At 46.7% G+C, this 22,804-nt stretch overlaps 1 pseudogene; it reads right to left on the bottom strand.

Moving 5' to 3' along the window:
• Positions 1-7,201: 7,201 nt before the first annotated feature.
• LOC121991556 lies at positions 7,202-8,606 on the bottom strand (annotated as a pseudogene).
• Between the last annotated feature and the right edge of the window lie 14,198 nt (positions 8,607-22,804).

The raw sequence follows: 22,804 nt of genomic DNA, 5'->3' as shown, positions 1-22,804 counted from the left end.
AATAGAGAAGATGATCTTGTGAAATTAATTAGCATACATTGTCTTTTAATTATCACCTTTCTTTTATAGTGTTTACCACATAATGATGTCCATTATGATATTAAGGGGGTGTATTTAATGTTGGACTTTTAATTACTTTGAATGATTTTTGTAGATTTTAAAAGCCTAGGTGTATTCAATCTAGACTTTTATAAACTTTATAGAAATCTAGTGGTATTTAAATTAGATTTTTATAGAGTTTTAAAAAATCATATGGTATTCAAACTTGACTTTTTAAAACTTTATGAAAATCTGTTGGTATACAAAGTTTCAATAGATTTTTATGGATTCTTTTAGAAATCCTTGAATATAAATTTTAACCAATAAGAGCTCTTCAAAACACTTGGTATAATTTTAAAAATAAAATAAAAAGTCTTCTTCTCATCCTTAGATTTCTATAAACTTCAAATCGCTTTAATTTTTTACAAATAAGTCATTTCTCTTCCCACTCTTCGATTTTAATTATTTCTTTGATCTTAAAGGCCTCATCATTGTTCAACCTCTTGGTGGCCTGCATCAACTTCTCAGCATGCATTTCATGTGAAGCTGAGAGTCCTCTGAAATATCGTTCTCCGACGTTATAACGGCAAAAGAATGGATCGGAACGGCTAAAACGGAACAGCAACCGCTTGCAGCCTTTTCTTCGGTAACGACTCATGACAGTGGGCTCCAAGCGGAGATTTTTTCTCCGATTGCTCGTGATGAAAAACAATGAGTGTCATCCGATGAAGCCTGTGGTGCGCCAAAAAGGAGGAAAACAAATAGAAAAATTATTTGAAGCGGTCGGTGATGCTTTCGTCGACTACTTGCGAGCAAGTCGAAGTCGAAGTCGATTTGAACAATGGCACTGTGCGTAAAGGGAAGAGAAACTTGAGACAATAAGATTTAATATAAAATATATATTAATAAATCAAATTAAGTCTCAACATTAATAGATAATTTAATAAAGTCTAATGAAATTCAACTTAAAAATATTTTATAAAATTTATTAAATTTTAAAAATTTCTAAATAAATTTTATATATTTATATTTATTTTAATAATATTATTACTAATCAAATTAATAATATTATTATTAATTTTTTTTACTAATCAAATTGATCAATTTAAAATTTATTGAAAGTTTGACCAAATTAAAGGTTGACCAACATTTCAAGTTAATTTGGATTAAAATTATAAATAAAAATATTTAAAATTATTATAATATTATTGGATTTAAAATTATATTATTAAAGTTTGTTTTTAAATGAGACGTTATCTTCTCTTTGTTTTTAACCAAAATAAAAGTATAAAAAGTTGAAACCATTTTTTATAGACAAGTTTACTATTTATTATTTTATTAAAAAAATAAATTTAATTAGATATTTTAGTTTTTGTTTGAAAATAAATATCATACGAGAACATGACCGCCTACGTTTTTTTAAGATTGAATACACCCTCTTAAATCCACAAGTTTATGTAAAATTTATAAATATTTATAGAAGTCCTATAAAAAAAACCTATAGAACTCTATTAATTTTTTTTATAATTATATAAGATTCTATAAAAAAATCTATCAACTCCATAAAAATTTATTATAAAAAATTAATAAAAAATATTCAATCTTTTGATTAAATACACCCCGTAATATTTTTCTTTTCAACAACTGTTGATTACCATTATTACCCATCTGTTTAATAATGATCTCATAATCTCCTCTCATGGTAATACTTTGTTATTAACGAGTATTAACGTTCGTCGTCATGCTATTCTTATTGCACCTGATCTCCTTTCAAAAATTCACATCTCTTTTCCCGAGCCCCATTTATCACGTTGGACGTCATTCGTCTTCGAATTGAATTCTCAAGCACTGGACTCTGAAGCCAAGTACTATTTGGCTATGGACTCGCTTTACGAACACCGGATTTTAAAGTCGAGCATTATACGATTTCAAACCCGACTCTTAGGTCATGTTTTGTTAAATGATGAAAATAATTATGAATATAAATTTAATAGTAAAATATAATAGAAGTAAAAATAAAAATAAAATTCATCTAATTATATAGGTTTAATTGATTCTCATAAATTTAAAAATTATTTTAAAATTATTATTTTCAAATTCATAATTAAAACACAATCTTTTACTATCATTCCATTTTTTTATTCCTAAATTCATCAACTAAATACCCCTTAGTATTAGATTTTAAGGCCGAACATTATACAACTAAAGACTGATTCCGAGTACTAGATTACAGGCCAATCACTGTTAATGATGAGCATTTGATTAATTTAATATTAATTTTATATACATTTTTTTACTATTTTTTAAATAAATTCATTTAATTCAATGTTAATTGAAATAATCAATTAAAAAATTCGATTCATTTAATTTTTAACTAATTCAATTAATCTATAGATAAATTAATCGAATGTTGACTCTTAAATACTATGCGATTCCAAATCCGATTCTAATAAATTCTTAGGCGGAGTACCATAAGGTTCCAAACCCAATTTACCGAGTACCTCTTATTTCCGGACCCAAATATGTTATGTTTCCCGGGCTTAACTTCTTTTAAGTCCACATATCGAGCCCCAATCCCTTTCTTCCCAGGCCCGACCCAATCAGCTCCCATCATGTATTCACAAATTATTACTATCTAACAATATGCAATACAAATAAATATTAAATATAAAACAAATTAATGAACGGCTTTGCCTTTGACTATGATTTCTAAAAAAAATATTATATTTTTCGATCTCCAACTGTCTATAGTACGTGAAACAACTCTTTTACGTCTCCTCGGATGAATCTAATGACTAACGTATTAGATATTATCATCATAAGATCTGAAGTTTGAATCTCGATAAAATCAAGATAAATACCTCTCTTATGTGCTAGTCACTATTCCAAAGGCTAGTAGTCATTCGTGATTTACCTCCTCCGTGTTGACCCTGAGACGGATTGACGGGGACGCTAGGGGCCAACGTATTCAATTTTTTTTTTCCAGAATAATACTTCTCAATTTACTCTTTTATGTCTCCTCGAATGGATCTAGTGACTAACGCATGAGGTATTGTCATCATGAGATTTGGAGTTTGAATCTCGATAAAACTGAGGTAAATACCTCTCTTATGTACTAGTCACTATTCCAAACAAAGGCGGAGCCAAGTTCATGGCTACCCGGGCTATAGCCCGGGTAGCCAACGACGGTGAGAACAAAAATTACAAGGGAAGAAAGGGAAAAAATGAGAAAAATTAGGGATTAGCCTGGGTGGCGATGTCGACGTCGGCGACTAGCCCGGGGGGCGGCGTCGCCGTCAGCCGCTAGCTTACAATGACGACGTTGGCGATCTCGATGTCAATGTTTGTGACCCACATCTTGAGATCAGCCCAGGTAATTGATCCTGACTGGCTCTGCCATTGATTCCAAAGGCTAGTAGCCGTTCGTGATTTACCTCCTCCGTGTTGACCCTGAGACGAATTGATGGGGACGCTAGGGGCCAACATATTTAATTTTTTTTTTACCAGAACAATACTTCTCAATTTACTATTTTAAGAATTAATCAGTTTAAAAAATTAAATACCTAATCCCTTCTTACAACGACTTTACCCAGCTCCCCCAACACAAAAATATAAAGAAAACAAGTTGAATAAAAAATAATAAAACATATTATTCTTTGCATAATAAAAAATATCTTTACAATTTTTTTTGATACATTACATTACTAATCATACATCTTTATTTATTATTTAATATTTTTATATAATTTTTATTTGATATTTTAATTAATTATGATATTTAATTTAATTATAATTAATAAATTTATCATTATTAATTTAATTTAATTAATAATTATTATTTAATATTTTATTAATTTATGCACTTTAATTTAATTATAATCATTTGTATTTTCAAAATAATACTTTGCCAATCATTTTATTAAATTTGTATATTTATAATTACTAACTATTTTATTAAAAATAATTTATTTTTAAATTACTTTAAAACAGTCAAATATGCAATACTATTTTATTATTAATTACAGACTTCATCGAATAGATTTGAGTTTCCACTGTTATTTTTAAATTATAAAATCTCAAAGACTCAAACCCCACCTTTACCATAACTTAAATTTTTTTATTCAATCTTATTATTTTACAAATCTCTCAAACAGCTTTTGGAGATGCCCTAAAACAAAAGACAGAGTGACTATGACTCTATGAGCACTCCTTCATCACTGTTTACAGGTCATCAAAATGCTTTCCACTCATCTCAATTTTAATGACTATTCTAATCTATCAAATCTGCATCAATTGACTTTTTTTATTGAAATTAATCATAATAAAATAATCATTTAGTTGAAATGAAATATCTATTATTTAGTCTATTTAAAAATTACATGTTATTCTAGTTCTTCTGTAAAATGGATAAAATCCTAACCTAATGGCTAGATAAAATCTCAACCAATAATTCTCCGTATTTATCGGATTAAATTTTTACTCAATTTATAAATTTAATATCTAACCCGGCTCAATTATTTACACATAATAATTATTTTTTTTAATCAACTTAATTTTTCATCTCAATTTTTCTAAATAAGGACGATTTTTAGATTACCTAAGTCAACTCGGATCTTATTTTACTTCTTCTCCACAACCCCGCATATTCTTCATATCTCAATTCTCAACTTTCATCTTCTTCTTTCCGGCCCATAACTCCATGATCTATTTAAAGCAGAATTTGGGAAACACTATGATTGGCAAATCATCCTCTAAATCTAGTTGAAATTAATCTCGGAGAAGCTTTGCAGATCGAGGTCGGAATGAGCTCTGCAATGATCATTGTGTTGGAGAGAGTTGGGCTCCCTTTGGACGAAGAATGGCTCGTCTCCCTCGAGCAAGAGCTCGCCGAGACCAACTGGGAGCCATGGCGCACGGATCATGCCTCCATCTTCCGGGTCCCCGACCACATCCGCGACGACGACGACGCCAACCTCTATGACCCCAAGGTCGTCTCCCTCGGCCCCTACCACCGCCACGTCGACCGCCTCCTCCCCATGAACCGTATCAAGAGGCACAGCCTCAAGAAATTCCTCGGCCGCAGCACCAGCTACGCGCTCGTCGACTACCTTCACCTCATCAAGGTCTCCGAGTGTCGCGCCTGCGCTGCCTACGACGACGACCTCGCCTTCATCGGCAGCAGAGACTTCATCAAGATGATGCTCCTCGACGACGGCAACGGGTACCTGGCCTCCGTCTTCGAGGAGGCGAACAGTCACAACAAAAGGCAGTGGAATCAGTGCCTGCCCATCTTGAGGCCCGCGACTATTTCAGGAATCCGTGGTCGGCGTTCGCGTTTGATCCCGTCCGGAAGTTGAGTCGGATGAAGGCGGGCCTTGGTGTGTTGGGAGTTGACGGAAAGTCGCTGAAGAGTGGGATCTACCGGGTACCCCCTGGAAAGGTTTGCACGGGCGGCTGACGAAGAAAGATGACCAGGACCATGACGTTGTTGCTCTGCGCACACTCAGACGAGTCCACGAGTCGTTAGAGACCGGAAACCAGGAAAAAGTCTCCGGGTCAGGCCCTCTGACGTTCAAGTCAGGTACTTTTTCCCTAGAAATCACAGAGAAAGGACGAAAAGTAGAGACTAGTGAGAAATGATGAGTGAGTGTACCTACATAAAGGACAAGGCATCCCTTTTTATACTGCAACGAAGTTTCTGGGTCTGACGGGTGTCAGGGAATGTCGGCTATCAGGCTTTGTCTGGCAGTGATTGACACGTGGCTCTTCTTAATAGGCTGGCGGCAAAACCAAAGGCGTATTGAGCCCCAACTGTTAGCATATTCCCTGACACCTTGATTATTCTCTGACATTCTCTGACAAGTGGTTACGATTCCTTGGTTTGTTTGTCCTGTAGTGTCTAGCCGACGAGTCTATATTCCGAGATCTGTACCCTGACCTACTTCTATATACCTGTTATCCTTAGCTGGTACATCCCGAGCTGCACACTGGGTATGTGTCCAGACCTGTTTACTATTTACTGTTATCCATGGCTTGTACGTCCCGACCTGCTCGCTAGGTCTGTGTCCAGACCTGTTTACTGTTTACTGTTTACTGCTATCCATGGCTTGTGCGTCCCGACCTGCACGCTGGGTCTGTATCCAGACTTGCTTCTATCTACTGTTGTCCATGGCTGGCACTTCCCGACTTGCAAACTAAGTCTGTGTCCAGACCTGCATATATACTTGTTATCCTTGGCTTGTATGTTCCGACCTGCACGCTAGGTCTGTGTCTAGACATGTTTACTGTTTACTGCTATCCATGGTTTGTGCGTCCCGACTTGCACGCTGGGTCTGTATCCAGACTTGCTTCTATCTACTGTTGTCCATGGCTAGCACTTCCCGACTTGCAAACTAGGTCTGTGTCCAGATCTGCATGTATACTTGTTATCCTTGGCTTGTATGTTCCGACCTGCACGCTAGGTCTGTGTCCAGACCTGTTTACTGTTTACTGTTGTCCATGGTTTGTGCGTCCCGACCTGCATGATAGGTCTGTATCCAGATTTGCTTCTATCTACTGTTGTCCATGGCTAGCACTTTCCGACCTGGCCCGTGGGTCCGATCCTTAACCACTATCAGGGCTAGTCCTTGTTCGACATATAATCTCATCTTTTGACCGTCCCCTCAGTTGAGACTTCGACCCTGTCCACGTAAGCTTGATTTTTGACTTTCTTGACTTCCACGTTAGCTTAATTTCGAATTAGTCATGAAGGCTTGACTTCTAACCTCCTCGTCAGCCTGATTTCTGACCGGCCACGGAGGCTTGACTTTTGACCTCCTTGACTTCCACGTTAGCTTGATTTCGGACCAGCCATGAAGGCTTGACTTCTGACCTCCTTGTCAGCCTGATTTCTGACCGCCCGCAGAGGCTTGACTTCTGATCTTTTTAACCTCCAGGTTAGATTGACTTCTGACTCTTTGGTGGTCTTGACTCATAATCACATCATCTTACCGACCCCACGAACATGCATCGTATCAGCATTGATAGCGGCGTTTTTGCTCTTCGGTCTCACGTCGACGCAGACGTTGTACACGGTGATGGCCTTCGTCCGGCCGCGAGGAAATTAACCAAATCGATAAGATTCTTGGACGTGAGATTGTTTTTGAGAGATTTTGGTAAAGAAGGAATTATCGTGCAGATTTCGATCGAGTTGTAAATCTTGAGAGAATGATCATTACAATTCCAATTAAAGCTTTAAGCTCTCGACGAAGCGCGTTAGCACTTGGTAGGAGGTTCCTCCAACATCTGCCGCCGCGGCTCCCATCGCCCTCAGCCCCTCCACGGCCATCAGATCCTTCAACCGCTCGCTTATCTCCTCTTCCTTTATTGGCTCCTCTTCTACCTGCCAGCTCCACCCTTCCACCCAAATCCCCAATCCGCCCCGCGCCACCACCGATGCGTTCACCCTCTGGTCGCCGCCCATCAGCCACCCCAGGATCCTCACTCCGTACAGTGCCACCTCAACCACTGAGTTCCAGCCGCAGTGGCTCAAGAAGCCTCCCACCACCCGGTGCCGCAGGATCTCCACCTGCTCTACCCAATCCTTCACCACCATCCCCTTGTCCTTGATCTTAGCCAGGTATTCCTCCCCCAGCAGCTCCTCCAACCCCACCTCCACTTCCGCCCGATCCACCACCTTGCTCTTCACCACCCACAGGAATCTCAACCCGCTCCTCTCCAGCCCGATCCCTAACTCCCTTATTTGCTCCGTCGGCATCCCCGTCCGGTTCCCAAAGCTCACGTACACCATCGATTTGTCCAGCTGCCGATCCAGCCAAGCGAGCGGCGCCGAGACGGACTCCCCTTCCACGCTCATCGCCGGTAGGAGCAGCCCGATCGCCAACACCGGGGGCATATCGGGGGCCACTTTCCCCTCGTTGAGCGCAGCTAGCGCTTCGGCCTCCCACGCATGCAAGGTGTTCGCTAAAATGCCGTTGGCTTTTGGGAGCGCTTGCCCGTTCTCCAGGAATTGCTTCGCGAAGAGCTGGTTTGGGTCGCGCAGCAGCATGGGGACGCTGGACTTCGGCACCCTCCCCGCCCCGGGGATGTCGATGTCGCCGACGCCGAAAGTGTTCTTCGTGGCGAGGTAGGTGGGAAAGTAGGTGCAGAGCGCGAACATCGCGCGCGGAGGAGGTGAAGAGGACATAGCTGAGGAGTCCCATTTCAGCGACCGCGGGAAGGTAGGAGGACGCCACCGAGATGTCGACGATCGCGGTGGAAATTGGCGGCGAGGCATCGGCGAGAACGCGCGGGAGCAAGTGGGCCGAATGGCGGATGGATTCGAAGCGGAGGCAGAAGGGGTCGGTGGAGTTGAGCTCGGACGGGTCGAACAGTGGGATGTGGAGGTCAAGGGGACGGATGCCGGGGAACGCGGCAAAGAAGGCGTCGACGTGGCGGGCCTCCGCGGTGGAGACCGTGGGATGGGTGGTCAAGAGGGAGACGCGGCAGTCGCGGGCGGAGAGCTGGGCCGCGAGGCACAGGAAGGGGTTGAGGTGACCCATCCCGAAGCTTGGGAGGAAGACAATATGGGGAGTTCACCGGCGGTCGGCGTACGGCTGTTGCTCGGTCATCGTTGTATGGTCGGCGATCGCGAGCTTGTTTGGTGGAATGACTTCAACAACAATAGCATGCACTATAAAACAATCCTCTTGGACGAGCGAATTAAAGCTTCCTGATGGTCACAAAGGAGATCTAACGGCATTAGTGAGTCGAAGAAACTTTCGGGTACAGTAGGCTGTTGTACCTAACTACCGGTACGTATTCATTGCCATTTTCTTGTATTTAGATCCGGAATCCAATGATGTTGGATTTCACCTAAAATATAATATTACTTTCAGAAAATCTTGTTTTTCTTTTATAATAGATACCCTCTGATCCGGCGGTAAGGATAAGGGACCTTTTTTGAGGGAAGTCAATGATATGTGGAGGTCAAAAGTTAAAAGGGTCAGTCTGAGGGCCAGCCGATTGGAGAAGAGGACCCGACGGGAAGTCGGGTTTCCGACGCTCATGGTGAACAGGATCGTCGGGCCGAGCGGGCAGTCCGCTCGGCTGAGGCGTAAAATGGTAATACTGTGAAAGAACTGTTTCAGCCGAACACGCGACCGGGAATCTTCCAGTCGGACCGATACCTATGCCCGGTCGGAAGTAATGTGCCTGCCGAACTGATGGACGCTCGGCTCGGGGAAAAAGGAGACAAGGACAAGGGGACATTGGGGAACATCTTCTGACAACAGGCATGTTCGACGACCAAGCCATACGCAGAATCTTACGGCAGAAGGTTCTGCTGTCCCATCAGAGAGGTGCTCGGACTGTAGCAGTATGGTGTCTGACATGTTTCTCTGGTAAGCTCATACTAAGGTATGGTGAAGGACACGTGTACGCCTCGATAGGTGTGCACAAGCCTCCTTAGAACTCTATATAAGAGCCCACAGACTTCACTGGAGGTACGCGATCTTTCGTCTTTGGAGCCACTTCATTATTTTCCTCTTGCCTGACTTGAGCGTCGGAGGGTCGTCGCCAGTAACCCCTTCCCGGCTCGACTTCCTTGCAGGTTCGCCGGAGCTCCATACGACCGGTCAGAGATCCATATCATCATCTGAAAGAGCGCCACGTGCCGAATGTTTATCGACTCAGCGTTCGGACAGGATCACCCTCTGTAGTCCGTACTAATCTTCAAGTTTGATGATCTTAGTTAAAGGGCTTCCATGAACGTATTACAGAAGATTTTTTAGCTTAACAATATTGGCTGTCTTATATACGACTTCAATGAGCACTTCCTAGTTGATATATTTTTTTTGACAAAATCAGATCAATCATTTTAAAATAAATTTGAATACTCGATACAAGTAAAAAAACCAATTATTGAACCTGTGCCGAGGCCACATGGGTTTGAAATGACACACCTCGCCGAGTAAATTAAATTCGATAAAATATTATTCACATTACTTTTACGGCTGAGTCTCGATGATCGTTGGATTAGATCGCGAGCTTGTTTGGTGGGTTCAACGACAATGGCGTATGGGCTGGCACTGTAAAGCTTTGCGGTGGGGCGAGCGAAACCTTCCCGATGGTAACAAAAAGATATAACTGTGTCGGTGAGTTAAAGCTTCCCAATATATATATAACGTAGGGACGATCCATTTTTTTATTCATCTATTAAATAAATTTAAAACATAATTTAAAAATATTTATTAATCGATCTTATCCTCTTATTCGTTATTCTTGACCTAACTTATTAATCGTTGTTTACACTGACAGATCGTGGGAAAAGATTCGTCATGGCAATCAATTTGGCAATGCAACTTACAGCCATTATTTTTATTTTCATACAGCAATAAGTGCAAGAGAGGAAGGCGTGCCCCGAACAATGATACAACAGCAGCATCTTTTTCAGGTTTGTTTTAGGTATCTATGGTTCGTGTCCAATTTTGATAAACTAAAAGAATGAATTTTTCTTCTTGATCTAAGAATATCTAACATTTTTTTATTTATTCTAATAAAAAAAATTTATAGATGATTACAGGTTGGTCATGATGAATTTGCCAAGCTCATGACAAATAACAACAAAGAGCCGAACGCGTGGAAGAATTGAACAAGCAGGAACTTCATTTAAAAAGCAGGATCAGAGTTCAGATCCTATCAGTTGTCCCAAGGCCCGCAGCTTTTCAGTGACCATGGACAAGAAGTTGGTTGAACGATTATAACATCCTGAGAAACCTAACTCGAATTAGGCTGCCATCAATTCAGAGTTTGATGATTAGTTGGGTTTAGTTGCAGTCTTGCAGATATCATGACGAAAGGTCCATTTCTCACGCATGTAAAACCAACCAAGCCATGCACATGTTCTACAAAGATCTTCAAGTTCGCCTTCGGACAGAAAGAGGTAGTTGCTCGAAGCCCCATGTGTCAAACTGTAGACTAAAAGACCTTCATTTTCCATAGGTAGGAATTTAAATACAAAAGATCGAATCAGAAGAATATAACACATCAAGCAAAGTAAGCTTTGGAGCCATAGGTGTCTGGTTGTTGGTAATGCACTTGTGCTAACATGTTTTAGCATTACATTACGCATGGAAAGGGTGGACCTATCGAGGCTTCTATTCATGTCTGTATCATTATAATGCACAAGAAATATGTATTCTCAAAGAAAGTGTTGGTAATGCACTTGTGACTATTGTTGGTCGGATAATAAACTCAAATCTCATGAATTCCTACTCGATATATACTTTTTAAAAAGCTCACTTGAGTTGCAAAGCACTACAACAAAAATAGCCTATGACAACAGATATTATCCGTTGTCGTATGGTCAAAAAATCGTTATAACTGACAGCGTTGTAAAAGGCATTGTCTTACGATAATGGTTTTGAATCCATTGTCTTTGTAGACATTCGACAACGATTTTTATCCGTTGTTGTTTATATGTTCAAAAAAAATTTTCCCTATACGATAACGTTTTAAAACTGTTGTGATAGATAATTTCGACAACAGATATAAATCGTTATGGTAGACCTTTTTTACAACGGATATAAACTGTTTTGGTAGATAATATTTACTCGTTTTTGATTAATTTATAACAGTTATAAACTGTTGTAGTATATACTTTTAATATATTTCACAACGGATAAAACCGTTGTCTTTTATCACTTTTCACAAAAAAAATTCCGTTATGGTTACGTATTTTTTACAACGTTTCTAACCGTTATCTTTAATGTTCATATTGTAACATGATAATACCAAACAACAAATATGTTTTTAATATAAGCAAATCACCAATACAAAACTAAATATTTACTACATTAAATCCAAAATAAACATCCATAAATCATCTTGTAGCCACAGATATACAAAATATACAAAATGAGTTGTACTCATCAAACTTAGTAGTATCAAATCATAAATCACATATTTTTCATTACTGTTCTCCATATGACTTATACACATTAGCAAGGCAATCTACAACCTAACAAAGTGCACTCCTTGCATCCAAAATCTCAAGCCTCACGAATTGCCCGAGTTACGTACCTGCAAGAGAAAATTTAAACAAAACTTATCAAAGGAAAATATAAAATATAAGAAAAAAAGAGAATTGTAGTAAATACTGCATGAACTGTAACCAGAGAATAAATATTTCGCATAGCTCTAATATCTGGACATGAGAGAAGGATTTTTAGAATTCTAGGACAACACTCAATGTCTGCAAAACGGAAGAGAAAAATCTACATAAAATATAAAGCAATTCCAGGACAACACTCAATTCTGGAATTAGATTTATTCATATAAATCTACATAAAATACAAGCAATATAACCAATGATCCTGTCCGAGCGCTGAGTCGATGGACGCTGGGGACGTGGCACTCTCCGCTGTCTTCTGATGATGGTGTAGACCTCCGGCGGACCTGCAAAGAAGACGAGCTGGGAGGGGTTTCCCGGCGACGACCCTCCGACGCTCAAGTCAGGCAATGAAGCAGAAGGGAAGCAATGCTACTGTGGCTACAGTGATGAGAATCGCATACCTCCGTCGAAGTCTGGGGTCCTTATATAGGACCCCGGGGAGGCGCAAGCACGCTTCCCCAAACATAGCTCAGTAGGGTTGTGTCAGAAAAGCATGTCTGACGTCATTCCTCAATCGTCCGAGCATATCCCTGATATGACGGTGGAAGTTTCCACCGTACGATACTCCGTCCGCTCCGGCCGCCAGCCATACTGTTTGTCGGCGACAGGCGTCTCGAGGATGATGTTATCAGTTGTCCCTTTTGTCTCCTAGTGCTCTTACCTGCTCCCGAGCCGAGCGGACCAGCCGCTCGGCGCTCATGGCCTCCGGGAATGCGTATACCTCGGCCCGGGCGAGGAAGCTCTGCTCATGTGCTCGGATGGAATTGTGCCTTATTGCCCTGTGGCTGACCGAGCGGCCTGTCCGCCCGACCCATAGACTCTTTCTCCTTGAGCATCGGAAACCCGACCCCTGGTCGGGCTGTCTTTCGTCCGGTCCGGGAGACGCTTGTCCTGATGTCCGGTCGGCCGAATGCTCGGTCAGTCTGCCACTCCGCTCGGCACGACCTTGGGGTTGACCCTTTTGACCATTGACCTCCACGTGTCGTTGACCTCCCGTCAACGAGGGTCCCTCGTCCTTACCACTGGGTCACATGCCTCCCCCTCAAGTCTAGTCGAATGAGGCGTCGAGCCCGACTGACTGGACTATGAGTTTGGCCGAGCGTGTACCCCCGTTTGGTCGATCGGCTTGTGATGATGTTCGCGGGATCTTCTCGGAATGCGTGTAAATCTCCGCCATTATGGTTGGGCACGCGGGTTCTGCCTTGTGATGGGGCTTATTAAATGCCCTCCTCTGACCGAGTGCCATGTGGCGCTGGTGATGTCATCGTACGGCCGCCGCCTTACGCCCGATGCGACGTCCGTTGGTTTGAAATGGACGGTTGGATGCGGACCTTGGGGTATGTGACCTGCATCCAACGGCTCGGGCGGATCGAGCCCACCCTTATAAGGCTTTCACCGCCTTCCTCCGCCGCACCTTTGCCTTCGCGTGCCCAGAAGCCTCTCCCCGCGCTCCTCGCTCCGGTGACCTTGTTCCCCGGCATTCCGGCGACCCCTCACCCTCTTCCTTCGATCATCTTTTCTGTAAGGTTCTTCTCCCTTTCTCTCTTTGGTACCCGCGTTGTCGTTCTTGGCCGCGTTCTTGCCTTTCAGTTACTGTTTCGCTACTCTTCTCGCTCGCGCCTTTGCTTTTCCTTTCGACTTCTGCCTCCTCCGTTGTTCCGACGATGACAAGCTCTTCTCAGCCCGCGGACCTCGCACTCGGCCCATGGTATACCACCATGGAGTCACGATTCGATCAGCGTGATGCCGAGAGCCTGATTAACGCTTTCGACATCCCTTCTGATTTCGAATTGATTTTACCTTCGCCTTCCGCTCGGCCGCACAAACCTTCGCGCGACGCTTTTTGTCTTTTTCGCGACCAATTCACAGCCGGTCTGCGGTTTCCTCTCCACCCCTTCATCGTTGAAGTTTGCGACTTCTTTGGCATTCCGCTCGCTCAGTTGGTTCCCAACATTTTTCGCCTTTTGTGCGGAGTTGTGGTATTATTTAAGATACACAACATTCCCCTCTGCCCAGAAGTCTTCTATTATTTCTACTATCCCAAGCAGTCCGAGCCGGGCACTTATCTGTTTCAGGCTCGGCCTGGTTTGGTCTTTTTTGATAAACTGCCCTCTTCCAACAAACATTGGAAAGAGAACTACTTTTTTCTTCGTATCCCCGGTCGGCTTCCTTTCCGGACCAAATGGCAGGTCGGACCGCCCACCTCCCCCGAGCTGAAGAAGTTTAAGACCCGACCGGACTATCTTCAAGCAGCAAATCTGCTAGACGGTCTGAAACTCAACATCAACAAGCTCCTACCTGAAGGAGTGATGTATATATTCGATTTGAGTCCGAGCCGGACTCCGCTCCCGAGCAGCTTTGATAAGAACTTCACTTGTACATTTGCCTTGAGTTCTAACTGATTTCCTTCTCCTTTCCTTGCAGCGAACATCGTAATGGAGTCTGTGCTGTTCAGGATTTTGAAGAAAAAGGCAGCCGCGCTCGAGGCGGCAGCGGCCAAGGAAATGGAGCAGTTGGGCATTGCTCCGGTCGGCTCTCACGAGGGTGAGAGCGAGACAAATGCAGGGGAGTCGGCCGCTCAGGCTTCACCTGTGGATGCGGCTGGCGGTGCAACTTCTAGCAAAGAACCGACCGTTTGGGAGGAAGACTCCGATCCGGAGGACGAGCTCCCGCTCGACAGGAAAAGATGACGTGTTGAGGTGTCTCTCCGTTCGGCCACCTCCCCAGTGCAAGCGTCCGAGCGGACGGGCACCGCATCTCAACGCGGCAAAGCACCATCGGTCGAGGCACTCTCCTCCGACCGGACCCCCTCCCAACTGGATCCGCCTGCGAACCCCCTCGAAGCGGTGTCGATCAGCTCTCTTCCTCCTGTACCCCACCGAGTTCGCCGCTCGGGCATTCTATCCACCATGTCTAGCCCGGCCTCCGATCCCTCGGCGTCCGCTCACACGACTCCGGGCCGGCGCCGCACTATTAGGGCCACCCTGCACCTCCCCACTGAGGCGTTTATGGCCGAGTCCGATCAACCGACGGCTCCTGAACATATGATCACTATCAAGGGTCCCTTACTGAGATGTGGGCGGATGCACGGGCCCGTGTGGCCATGATACCGCTTGACAAACTGGCTGACAGTCACATGCACCAGTCCACAGGGGTAAGCTTCATTTCTGCTCTTTTATGTAACCTTCCCAGTCGACCTTTTAACATTCCTGTGTATATCATAGATGGGTGGAAAACATTGCTGTCGCCAACCGCTTGGCAATGGTGGAGGAGGAGCTGAAGAGACTGAGGAGTCCGGGCGGCCCGTCTTCTTCTCGAGGCCCTTCTTATGCCGAGCTGCAGAAGGAGCTCGCAAAAACCAAGGACCTATTAGAGGCCGAGCGAAAGAAGACGACCGACCATGCCTACATGCTGGACCAGCTCGATAAACAGGTCAAAACTTATGACCGCAAGATAGAACTTGCAACCAATCGGAAGAATACCGCCATCTCTGATTTGGAAGCGAAGAACGTGGAGGCCCGCGCCCTGGAACAGTGGGTAAAGGAGTTGGCGGATCTGCTGGACCGCGAGAAGAAGGGTCGTTCGGTCGAGGTGACCAAACTCAAGGACGATTTGAAGACCCTGCAGGAGGCTCTTGATGCTTCCCGTGCCGCCTTCAAGGAGTACCAAGAGGCGGAGTCCGGCCGCGTCGCCACCTTGAGGCAAACATACATCCGCTCGGCAGAATTTGTGGAGAAGGTTTGCCACCGGATGGTCATCGCCTTCGAGTTGGCCATCACCGCCACGACGGACTATCTGAAGTCCAAGGGTCAGCTCCCCGAATCCGTGGTCATCCCTGCTACGGAGCATGCGGCGCTTCTCACCGTCATCCCAAAGCATGTTTTCAACTATCTTGAATGAAGTATTTTCTGTAATCCTCACGATCGGCTAAACCTTAATTTTAATCAACTGCATCTGTAACTTTTTCCCCCGGTCGGCGAACTTTTAAATGTAACTTTAGAATGACAACTTTTGCTTTGTCAGCCTTTTGTTTGAGTGCTCCTTGCAACTGTGTCGACCGGTCACTCGACCTTTTTTCCGCTGTATTTTCTTAACTTCCCTGATCGGTCAACGACCTTCCGTCCTGCCTGGATTTTCTATTTTTCGTTGAAGTGTTTTTTCTTAACTCCGTCGCTCGGTCAAATGACTTTCCAGTCCATATGGAATTCCTGCTAGCGTTTCGCTGAGGTGCCTCTGCGCGATGCTGTCCCGTCCGGGTGGTTTATAGTCGCCGGTTCGACTCTAGAGTTTAACGTCGCCGCTCGACGATCTTCAAGCCGGGGGGTTTATAGTCGCCGGTCCGACTCTAGAGTTTAACGTCGTCGCTCGACAGTCTTCAAGCCGGGGGGGTTTATAGTCGCCGGTCCGACTCTAGAGTTTAACGTCGCCGCTCGACGGTCTTCGAGCCGGGGGGTTTATAGTCACCGGTCCGACTCTAGAGTTTAACGTCACCGCTCGACGGTTTTCGAGCCGGGGGGTTTATAATCGCCGGTTCGACTCTAGAGTTTAACGTTGCCGCTCAACGGTCTTCGAGCCGGGGGATTTATAGTCGCCGGTTCGACTCTAGAGTTTAACGTCGCCGCTCGACGGTCTTCACGTAGTTTACCGTTCGGCGAATAACGCTCAGACTCTTCACAATTTTTCTTATCTTCAATCCTGCAGCCAAAGGATACAGACGAACGGAACATACATGAAATGAATTACACTGGTGCACCTTTTATCCAGCACGGCACGGCTGGAGGTGGTTTGTGCTCCATGGTCGATCTAGTCGCCGTCCGTCCTCATCTTCCAGGTAGTATGCACCCGATCGGAGCTTCTCGACGACTCTGAAGGGCCCCGCCCAGGGAGCTTCCATCTTGCTCACATCGTCGACCGACTTCACCTTCTTCCACACAAGATCTCCGACCTGGAAGGCTCTGGGAATTACACGTCTGTTGTAATTCTGCTTCATTCTCTGCCTGTACGCCATCAGCCGGACGGCTGCTTTAGCTCTTGCTTCGTCAACTAGGTCCAACTCCAGCTGCCTCCGCTCGGCGTTGTCCCCATCGTAGCTTTGGATCCGATCGGACTCTACTCCGACCTCGACTGGGACGACCGCCTCGCCTCCGTACACCAAGTGGAACGGTGTTACCCCCGTTCCCTCCTTTGGGGTCGTGCGAATGACCCATAGTACGCCCGACAACTCGTCCACCCAGCTTCCTCCCACGTGGTCGAGCCGAACCCAAAGTATCCGCAGGATCTCCCGATTGGCCACTTCGGCTTGACCATTGCTTTGAGGGTACGCTACGGAGGTGAAGTGTTGTTCAATGTCATACCCCTTGCACCATTCTCCGAGCTGCTGATCGACGAACTGTCGGCCATTATCTGAAATGAGCCAACGAGGGATGTCGAACTGACAAATTATATGCTGCCAGATGAACTTCTTAACCATCTGCGCGGTTATCTTGGCTAGTGGTTCGGCTTCGACCCATTTGGAGAAGTAATCGATTGCCACCAGTAGAAACCTCCGCTGACCGGTCGCCATGGGGAAAGGCCCTACGATATCCATGCCTCATTGGTCAAACGGACAGGATACTGTGGACGCCTTCATTTCCTTCGTAGGCCTATGGGAGAAGTTGTGGTACCTCTGACAAGAAAAGCAGGTAGCGACGGTCCGAGCGACGTCTTCCTGTAGAGTTGGCCAGAAGTATCCGGCCAGCAGGATCTTCCTAGCCAAAGACCGGCCGCCCGGATGACCTCCGCAAGATCCTTGGTGTACCTCTTGGAGAATGTACTCTGCGTCCTCCGAGCTGACACACTTTAGCAGCGCCCGGGAGAACGCCTTCTTGTAAAGTTGATCCCCGATGAGCGTGAACCGGTCGGCTCTCCTCCTCAACAGCTGGGCTTTCTCCCGATCGGACGGCGTGGCCTCCAATCGCAGAAGTTCTATTATGGATGTCCTCCAATCGCTCGGGAATGTGAGGCCTTCCATCCGGTCGATGTGCGCCACCAGGGACACTTGCTCGATTGGTTGCTTGATGATGATCGGCGATATCGAACTGGCGAGCTTGGCTAGCTCGTCCGCAGACTGGTTCTCAGCTTGAGGGATCTTTTGTATGACAACTTTGACGAAGTTGGTCTTGAGCTTTTCAAAGGCCTCCGCGTAGAGCCTGAGCCTCGCGTTGTTTATCTCGAAGGACCCTGAGAGCTGCTGAGCAGTCAACTGGGAGTCTGAAAATAGCGTCACCAGGCTGGCTCCCACGTACCACACGGCCTGCAGGCCGGCTATGAGGGTCTCATACTCCGCTTCATTATTGGTTGCTTGGTAGTCCAGCCGGACGGATAGGTGTATCCTCTCTTCTTGAGGGGAAAGTAACAGGATACCAATTCCGCTTCCGAGCCGAGTGGACGATCCGCCCACAAATACTTTCCACATAGCTTCGGGCTCAGGATTTTGCACCTCGGTCACGAAATCTGCCAAAGACTGTGCCTTAATCCCCGAGTGGGGTTGATACTGAATGTCGAATTCACTCAGCTCCGTTGTCCACTTGATGAGCCGCCCGGACGCTTCTGGATTCAGGAGCACCCTTACCAGCGGGCTGTTCATCATCACGATGATTGTATGCGCCAAAAAAATAAGGGCGCAATCTCCGCGCTGCGAGGATCAAGGCAAAAGCCAATTTCTCGATACCAGTGTAGCGAGATTCAGCATCCTTTAGAATGTGACTTAAGAAGTACACGGGCTGCTCTTCGCTGTTCGGTCTCACTAATGCCGAGCCGACAGCATGCTCGGTCGAAGACAAGTAAATACGGAGCGGCTCTCCTACAGCCGGTTTGGCCAGCACGGGCAGAGAATTGAGATAAGTCTTCAGCTCCTCGAATGCCCGATCGCATTCCTCGTCCCATTGAAATTTGGTAGCTTTGCGCAGAATCTTGAAGAAAGGGAGGCTTCGATCGGCCGTTCGGGAAATGAATCGTGAAAGCGTCGTTATCTGACCGGTGAGGCGCTGTACTTCTCGAAGATTTCTGGGAGGAGGCATATCTTGCAATGCTTTCACCTTGTTGGGATTCGCCTCTATGCCCCGCTCGATCACAATATAGCCCAAGAAACACCCGCCCTTTGCTCCGAACAAGCACTTCTAGGGGTTCAGCTTGACCCCGTATCTCCTTAGTGTCTGGAAATTTTCTTCCAAATCCGCATAAAGGTCCGCCGCTCGGAAGGATTTGATAAGTATATCATCTACGTATACTTCTAAGTTGCGCCCGATTTACTCTCGGAATACCTTGTCCACTAGCCGCTGGTAGGTAGCTCCTGCGTTCTTCAGCCCGAACGGCATTACGTTGTAACAATAAGTGTCGTCTGCAGTGACGAAACTGACCTTCTCTTGGTCTCCTCGGGCGAGCGGCACTTGATGGTAGCCCTGATAAGCATCCAACATACATATCAGCTCGCACCCGGTTGTGGAGTCTACTAGTTGATCGATCCGGGGCAGAGGGTAGAAGTCTTTCGGGCAGGCCTTGTTCAGATCCCGGAAGTCAATGCAGACTCTCCATTTGTTGCCTGGTTTGGAGACCAGCACCACGTTTGCGAGCCAGCTCGGGAACTGCACCTCTCATATGTGGTCGGCCTCCAAGAGCTTCTCCACCTCCGCTCGGATGATGATATTCTGTTCAGCACTGAAGTCCCTCTTCCTTTGCTTTACCAGCCGAACATCCGGTCGGACGTGAAGCTCGTACTGCGCTATGCTCGGCGAGACTCCTAGCAACTCGTGGGTCGACCAAGCGAAAACGTCGCAATTTTTCTGGAGGCATCTGATTAGCTTCTCTTTCTGGCTTGCTTCCAGGTCGGATGCTATGAAAGTCATGGCCTCCGGTCGGGCAGGGTGGATCTGTACCTCCTCCTTTTCTTCATAAACTAGAGAAGGTGACTTTTCAGTTATAGCGTTTACCTCGACTCGTGGCACTTTCCGAGCGGATTTAGTCTCGGCTCGGACCATCTCTACATAGCATCACCGAGCGGTAAGCTGATTCCCTCGGACCTCCCCAACTTGGTCTTCCACCGGGAACTTGATCTTCTGGCAGAAGGTGGAGACAACCGCTCGGAACTCGTTGAGAATCGGTCGCCCCAGGATAACATTGTATGCGGAGGGAGCGTCGACCACGATGAAGTTGGCGGTCCGTGTTCTTCTGAGTGGCTCCTCCTCCGGTGAGATAGCCAGCCGGACCTGTCCGACTGGCAAAACTTCGTTACCGGTGAACCCGTAGAGGGGGGTGGTCATCGGCAGCAACTCGGCTCAGTCGATTTGCAATTGGTCGAAGCCCTTCCAGAAAATTATGTTGACCGAGCTGCCTGTATCAATAAAAATGTGGTGAATAGTGTAGTTAGCTATTACCGCTCGGATGATGAGGGCGTCATCATGCGGGACTTCAACTCCTTCGAGGTCCCTAGGCCCAAAGCTGATCTCGGGCCCGTTCGCCTACTCCTGGCTGCAGCCAACCGCATGGATCGTTAGCTGCCTGGCGTGTGCCTTCCTTGCCCTGCTGGAGTCGCCTCCGGTCGGCCCTCCGGCGATGATGTTGATTTCACCCCTCGACGCATTGCCTCTATTCTCCTCCTCCCGAGCGGATGGTCGGGGTCGTTCATGCGATGCCCGAGGAATGGCCCTGTGCTGCTGGTTATGTTGCCGCTCGGGAGATCTCCTTTCTATACGCAGGGCGGGACTTTGGTGTTGATGTCGTCGATTTGGCGAAGGTGCTCGACGGCGATAGCTTCTCGGCGTAGGATGAACGATTGGGGGGAGGCTCTGACAGTCGCAGGTGTTGTGAGTTGCTGACTGATGGAGCGAACAAAACATGGGAGTCCATACCTTCCCCTTGGGCTTGTGCCGATCGGCTGCCACCTGCTGGACGGCGTGCGACCTTGTGTGCTGATGAGGACGGGCTGCTTCTGCCCGTGGTCCTCTCAGTGGTTGATGAGTAGTGGGTGGCTTTCGCTCGGCTGAGGATGGTGGCTCGGAGGGTATTTCTTTTTTCCTTGTCATCTGAGCTTCCTCCACATTGATGTACTCGTTGGCTTTGTTCAGCATGTGGTCGTAGCTGCGAGGCGACTTTCGGATAAGCAATCGGAAGAACTCACCGTCCACAAGCCCCTGTGTGAACGCGTTCATCATAGTTTCTGAGGTGACCGTCGGGATGTCCATGGCCACCTGGTTGAAGCGTTGGATGTAAGCTCGGAGCGACTCCTTCGATCCTTGCTTGATGGCGAATAGGCTGACGCTGGTTTTCTGATAGCATCTGCTGCTTGCGAAGTGGTGGAGAAAGGCCGTGCGGAACTCTTTGAAGCTTGTTATTGATCCGTCCGGCAGCCTCCGGAACCACCGTTGCGCCGACCCAGAAAGGGTGGTGAGGAACACTCGGCACTTCACCCCATCTGTATATTGATGTAAAGTGGCTGTGTTGTCGAACTTACCCAGATGGTCGTCAGGGTCAGTTGTCCCATTGTATTCCCCGATCGCCGGGGGCGCGTAATGCCTTGGTAGTGGGTCGCGCAAGATGGCCTCGGAGAAGTGTCTATTGATCGGCTCGGGGGACGAGTCTGTCCGTGGCGCCTTGCCTTTTCTATTGTCCCGCGCGGGGCCTTCGTCTGACGAAGATCCTCGGTTGAGGTTGGCCTGAGCGACTTCTAACGGCGTTTGGAATAAAGCCCGATGGAACGGTATCGGGGCGGGCAGAGCTTCCACCTGAGTGCCGGTCGGACCTTTGTTCTGACCCCATATTGAGAGCTGCTCCGGCCGGTCGTCTGGTGCCGCCCGACCGCCTGATGCCGACGTTGCCTGTTGCGCTAACCGATCGGCTTGAGCCTTTTGCTGCTGCTCGACTATCTTGGCCACCCGCGCTTGGATGAGCGCGTCTAATTCTTCGGGAGAGCGCGTCTAATTCTTCGGGAGAGAGCGTCACCATGAGTTGGCGTCCAGCTTCTTCCATCGTCTCTGCTCGGATTCAGGTGCGTTCCCACAGACGGCGCCAATTTGATCCTGTCCGAGCGCTGAGTCGATGGACGCTGGGGACGTGGCGCTCTCCGTTGTCTTCTGATGATGGTGTAGACCTCCGGCGGACCTGCAAAGAAGCCGAGCCGGGAGGGGTTTCCCGGCGATGACCCTCCGACGCTCAAGTCAGGCAATGAAGCAGAAGGGAAGCAACGCTACTGTGGCTACAGTGATGAGAATCGCATACCTCCGTCGAAGTCTGGGGATTCTTATATAGGACCCCGGGGAGGCGCGGGCACGCTTCTCGATGCGTGCACGCTTCCCCAAACATACCTCAGTAGGATTGTGTCAAAAAAGCATGTCTGACGCCATTCCGCAATCGTCCGAGCATATCCCTGATATGACGGTGGAAGCTTCCACCATACGATACTCCGTCCTCTCCGGCCGCCAGCCATACTGTTTGTCGGCGGCAGGCGTCTCGAGGATGATGTTATCAACTGTCCCTTTTGTCTCATAGCGCTCTTACCTGCTCTCGGGCCGAGCGGACCAGCCGCTCGGCGCTCATGGCCTCCGGGAATGCGCATACCTCGGCCTGGGCGGGGAAGCCCTG

Source organism: Zingiber officinale, chromosome 6B (genome assembly GCF_018446385.1).
Source record: "Zingiber officinale cultivar Zhangliang chromosome 6B, Zo_v1.1, whole genome shotgun sequence".
Taxonomy (NCBI): Eukaryota; Viridiplantae; Streptophyta; class Magnoliopsida; order Zingiberales; family Zingiberaceae; genus Zingiber; species Zingiber officinale.
Note: the sequence above shows the minus strand (reverse complement) of the source record. Positions and strands in the feature narration are given on the sequence as shown.